This window comes from Triticum aestivum, chromosome 1A (assembly GCF_018294505.1).
Source record: "Triticum aestivum cultivar Chinese Spring chromosome 1A, IWGSC CS RefSeq v2.1, whole genome shotgun sequence".
In the NCBI taxonomy this organism is placed as follows: Eukaryota; Viridiplantae; Streptophyta; class Magnoliopsida; order Poales; family Poaceae; genus Triticum; species Triticum aestivum.
Genome location: NC_057794.1, coordinates 178,435,375 through 178,441,374, shown reverse-complemented (window position 1 = coordinate 178,441,374; position 6,000 = coordinate 178,435,375).

Here is a 6,000-nt window from a genome sequence, read left to right as displayed (position 1 = left end):
TTTTGGAGTATTGACGACAAACCTAGTTGAGGGACTAATGTGTTTGTGAGAATTGCAGGATAACACAGGTAGAAGTCCCTCATTGATTCGGTTTTCCTACCAGAGATGACCCCTAAAAATGTATGAAGACATTGAAGTCAAAGGTGGTATATGAAGATATTCACATTGAAGACTATGACAAGAGAAGACACCACATGAAGCCTATGGAGCTCGAAGACTTAGATCTTTTGTAGTTCTCTTTCTTCTGTGTTGAGTCATAGGAACCACCGTACTGTTAAGTGGGGTCCAAGAGAACCAGTCAGGATGACTGAAGTGATGCTTAAACAAAACCTATGTCTTCGAGTGAAGACTTTGAGAGCGAATCTTGTCCAGAGTCGGGCAAGTCAGCTTTGCTTGAAGCCCAAGTAAAGTTGTCGTGTGAGTTTGAAATCTGACCGTTGGAACATGTGTCAGTTCCTTAGTGACCCAGTGTCATTTCCGACAAATCAGGTCGGGTTGCCAAATGGCTATAAATAGCCCACCCCCTACAACCATAAACGGTTGGCTGCTCAGATTTAGAGTACGGCTTTTGTCGTTTGAGAGCAACCCACCTCGAAGCCTTTGAGAGAGAATTCCTTGCGAGGATAAAGCCCTAACCACCCAGAGCCAAAGAGAATTAGGCATCACTTAAGTCTTCTTGTCTGTGTGATCTGAAGACTTATTACACTTGAGGACTATGCATCCTCCAGCCGGTTAGGCGTCGCGTTCTGAGCATCCAAGAGACATTGTGGATTGCCGGTGAACGAAGTCTGTGAAGGTTTGGGAGTCTACCTTGAAGACTTACCAGAGTGATTGGGCGAGGTCTGTGTGACCTTAGCTCAAGGGGAATACGGTGAGGACTGGGTGTCATGAGCTGCGTGTTCAGGACTGGGTGTCCGGGACTGTGTGTCCTAAGGTTTAAATACATAGCCGCCCTAACCAGACGTACAGTTGTCATAGCAACTGGAACTGGTCCAACAAATCATTGTCTTCAGCGAGTCACTGGTTTCATCTTCCCTTCCCTTTACTTACTGTTACTCCTTGTGAAGTCATTGTATGTTCGCACTATCTTTTGTCTTCACTGAGTGACTGCGTGTTCTGTGTGGCTTCACAATATCTTCCTACCTGATCCTTACTACATTGCTGCTATTAGTCATTGTGCTTTCACTCTATTGAATACTTGACTATGGCTTGCCTAGTGTAGTCTACCTTCTGCTGCAGGGTAATAGGTTTATTTATATCGTTTGTCTTCATAACTTCCATGTTTTGAAGACTTTCATAAAAATCGCCTATTCACCCCCCCCCCCTCTAGTCGATATAATGCACTTTCAATTGGTATCAAAGCAAGGTGCTCCCTTGTTCTGTGTGATTCGGTTTAACCACCTGGAGTTTTAGCTATGTCGACTGCAGGGATAATTAAAGTCTCCGCTGCGTGCCCCGTCTTCGATAGAACTGAATATCCCTACTGGAAGAATAAGATGCGCATGCATCTTGAAGCCATTGACGTCGACCTATGGTATGTCATCAAGAACGGCGTTCCCAAGGCTGGAGAAGGTGTCACTGCTGCTGATGTCAAGAAGTTCGTTCAATTGGACTCTACTGCCAAGAATATCATCTGTGGTCATCTGACCAAAGGACAGTATGGCCATGTGAGTGCTTTGGAAACATCTAAGCTGGTCTGGGACTGGCTCTCCAAGGTCAATGAAGGCGTCTCAACCCAGAGACATCAGAGAATCAGTGTCCTTCGCAACCTCTTCAACCGCTTCAAGCGAAATGACAATGAGAATGTCCAGCTCACATTTGACCGACTCACTGACATCACAAATGAGCTTCAAGCCCTCGGCGCTACTGAGATCACCAAACATGAAGTCGTCAAGACACTACTGAGATCACTTGATAGTTCGTTTGACACCCTAGCCCTGATGATTCAAGAATGTCCTGATTTCAAGACACTCGATCCGTCTGACATACTTGAGAGGCTCAACACACATGAGTTTCAGCTTTCTGAGAAAAGAAATATCTACGGTCCAAACTATGGGCGAACTCGTGCCTTGAAGGCAAAAGCTGTCTCCTCATCTGAAGAAGAATCTGACAGCAGTTCGGATGATCCTGAAGACATTGGAAGGGAACTTGCTATGCTTGTGAAGAAGTTCCAAAAATTCACCAAGAAGAAAGGTTTCAGAAAGTCTTCCTGATCAAGCTCAAGGAATGATGAAGCTTCTGCTCATGACTACAAGAAGAAAACATGTCACAAGTGTAAGAAACCTGGCCACTTCATCTCTGAGTGTCCATAGTGGGACAATGAGAACAAAAAGAAGAAGAAGAGCAAGGAATATGACTCTGACGACAAGAAGAAGAAGAAATACTCAAAGTCTTCTTCCAGGTCTTCCTCAAAGTCTTCATCACACAAGAAGAGCTCATCTGGCAAGGCACATGCGTTTGTTGGCAAGGAAATGGATTCAGAGGAGGAGTCCGCTTCTGAGGAGGCGGAGGTGGAGTCTGAGGAGGAGTCCAATTCAGGCGTCGCAAGTCTGGCTACAGCATACGTTGCCAAGTCCATCTTCAACACTGAAGACAATGACTTCATCACCGACACCGATGCAAATGACAAGGACTACTCCGCTTCTACCTACTGCTTCATGGCACGCAGTGCCAAGGTAAACACACGCACTACTCACTATCAAACATATAGTGACGATGACTCTGATTGTGGTTCAAAACCCAGCTACAAAACACTTGCTAAAATTGCAACTGAACAACAGAAAGCTATGGAACATATTCAAAAACTGTTAGACAGAAGCGATGATCTGTTAGGTGCTGAAATGACTCGATCTGAATCCTTAATTGAAGACATAAAAAATCTTCGTGTTAAGTATGAGGAACTTGCAAGTCGTCATGAAACTCTCTCAACAACTCATGAAAAGCTTTCCTATGATTATCTTCAAAGGAAGCAAGATCTTGAGAAATTGAGAGCGGCTCATGAAGATCTTCAAAAGGAAAACGAGTCACTTCACGCCAAACAGATCAGTTCCGCTCAGGAAGGATTTGAACCACCATGTCTTAAATGCATTGAGTGTGATAATGCTACTTCTGTTGCTGAATGTTCTACTGCTACTACTGTTGCAATATCTTCAACTGTTGATGTGGTAACTAACCCCTCTGCTGAGGATACCACTGCTATTGCTCATGAGAATGCTAGGTTGAAGACATTGCTTGAAACAGGGATGTACAAAAGTCTTAAAGGGCATCAGACACTATGTGATGTCCTCAAAAAGCAGATTCTGAACCGAAACCCGAGGAAAGAGGGTGTTGGGTTCATAAGGAAAATGAATGCGGATGGCTCTTACTAGAAACCTAAGCAGTAACCCAAAACCACGTGGGTTGCTGCAAAGGAACCTTCAGCAGATCCATCCAATCTATCTGGCTTCACTTGTGCTAACCTCATTATCATTGATGAATCCCTTGATGCAAACTATAAACTATTTAAGAATCAAAATGGTGAAGTGTTTGCCAGGTACATTGGTACTAACTGCAAGAATGGACCGCCTATGAAGAAGATCTGGGTTCCGAAAAGGTGTCTGAAGAATCTTCCTGTGAATGTCATCATGACACCTCACGTGAAGAAGACAAACCTCAGACCAAAGGCTTCATATGGTCCAAAGGCTTCATACAGACAGAGGACTCACATGAGTCGCACTAACGCAAATGTTTTGCAGGGAAACCATACTCAGGCATATGAATATGAGAGCGGTTCATCAAACCGCCATGTTCATAAGACCAAGAACTATTCTGCTTATTCTTATGAGTACTATTGTCCGCCTGCAAGACTGTTTGCTAGGGCTCCAAAGCCAAAGTTCTCAGATGCTGCACTTAGACTTATTGCTTCTAAGCCACCCTTGAAGATGTGGGTGGCTAAGAAAGCTTAACTCTCTTTTGCAGGGAAAGGTCTCTAGCAGAAAACCAAAATCGTCTGACGCTATTGCTGGGGACCTTAAACATCTTGTAGGGCGCAAGATCAAATGCCCGAATGGTCTTACTATGTACTTCGTTCCTAAATCGCTTGCTACTCTCCCTATTAGTCCTAATCTGGATCTAAGCTTTCATAACCCACTGGTTCATCAAATGTTTTTGCTTCACAATGCTCTTCGTGAAGCCTATCCCCCTAACTGCACTGTAGGGTACGACACCAGCGTCTTCAGAATGGATTATTGATAGTGGGTGTACAAATCACATGACTGGCAAAAGAAGCCTTCTTATGGACTCAACCTTACGTCCATCCGACAAGAGCCACATCACATTTGCTAACACTGGTAAAAGTAAGGTATTGGGTCTAGGTAGAGTTGCAATCTCAAGGGATCAACACATGTATAAAGTCATGCTTGTTGAATCCCTTGGCTTCAACTTAATGTCTGTCTCAATGCTTTGCGATTTAAACATGATCGTAATATTTGCAAAATAGCGTTGCCTTGTTCTAATGGAATCTGACAAGTCTCTAGTATTTGAAGGGTATTGAAAAGATGATTTGTACGTGGTAGATTTCTCAGCAGGACCACAGCTTGTCGTATGTCTTCTAGCAAAAGCTTTAGAATGCTGGCTCTGGCATCGGAGGCTTGGGCATGCTGGCATGAGGAACCTCCACACCCTGGCAAAGAAGAAGCATGTCATAGGCATCGAGGGCGTCAAGTTCAAGAAAGAGCACTTATGCGGTGCCTGTGAGGCAGGAAAGATGACGAGGGCCAAACATCCCTCAAAGACAATCATGACCACTACTCGACCCTTTGAACTGCTTCACATGGATCTTTTCGGTCCCACTCACTACTCAACTCTTACTACTACTGCTTGTCTCTATGGCTTTGTCATTGTTGATGATTATTCTAGATATACTTGGGTGCACATAATCCTTTACAAGACTGAAGTGCAGGATGTCTTCAGACGCTTCACCAATCGAGCAATGAACAACTATGGCGCCAAGATAAAGCATATCAGAAGTGACAATGGCACTGAATTCAAGAACACTGGCCTTGATACATATCTTGATACCTTGGGCATCACACATGAATTCTCAGCCCCGTACACGCCATAGCAGAATGGGGTCGTCGAACGCAAGAACAGAACACTCATTGAGATGGCCAGAACGATGCTAGATGAATACAAGACTCCAAGAAAATTCTGGCCTGAAGCCATTGATACTGCATGCCATACAATCAATCGTGTTTATCTTCACAAGCTTCTGAACAAGACATCTTATGAGCTCCTTACTGGCAAGAAGCCAAATGTCAGTTACTTCAGAGTATTTGGCGCCAGGTGCTGGATCAAGGACCCACATCACACCTCAAAGTTTGCACCAAAAGCACATGAGGGTTTTATGCTTGGATATGGAAAGGATTCGCACTCCTACAGAGTCTTCAATCTCTTTCATTAAAAAGTGGTTGAAACAGTGGATGTGCGGTTCGATGAGACCAACGGTTCACAAAGAGAGCAACTGCCAAATGTGCTAGATGAAGTTCCATCCAGTGAATCAATCAAGCTAATGGGAACTGGAGAAATTATACCTTCTAAAGCTCATCCTGTAGAAGAACTTATCATCTCAGCACCTGATCAACATGAAGACAATGCTCAGCCTGAAGACATTCCTTCTAACAACGACAATGATCAGCAAGAGCAAAATCTTCGCCCTGTACATCCTCGCGTTGCCAATGAAGTGCAGATTGAAAGAATAAATGATAGCATCAATGCACCCGCTCCACTCACTCGTTCAAGGGCAACTCAGCTAGCAAATTTCTGTGGGCACTTCGCATTCGTCTCAATAACAGAACCCAAGAAAGTTGAAGAAGCCTTCATGGAACCTGAATGGATTCAAGCTATGCAAGACGAGCTTCAACAGTTTGAGCTAAATATCCTGGAATCCTCAAATGTCCTGTGATCAGGCACACATCCTAACCCTTATGCATATTGATGACTTAGATGTGCAACACACGAAGT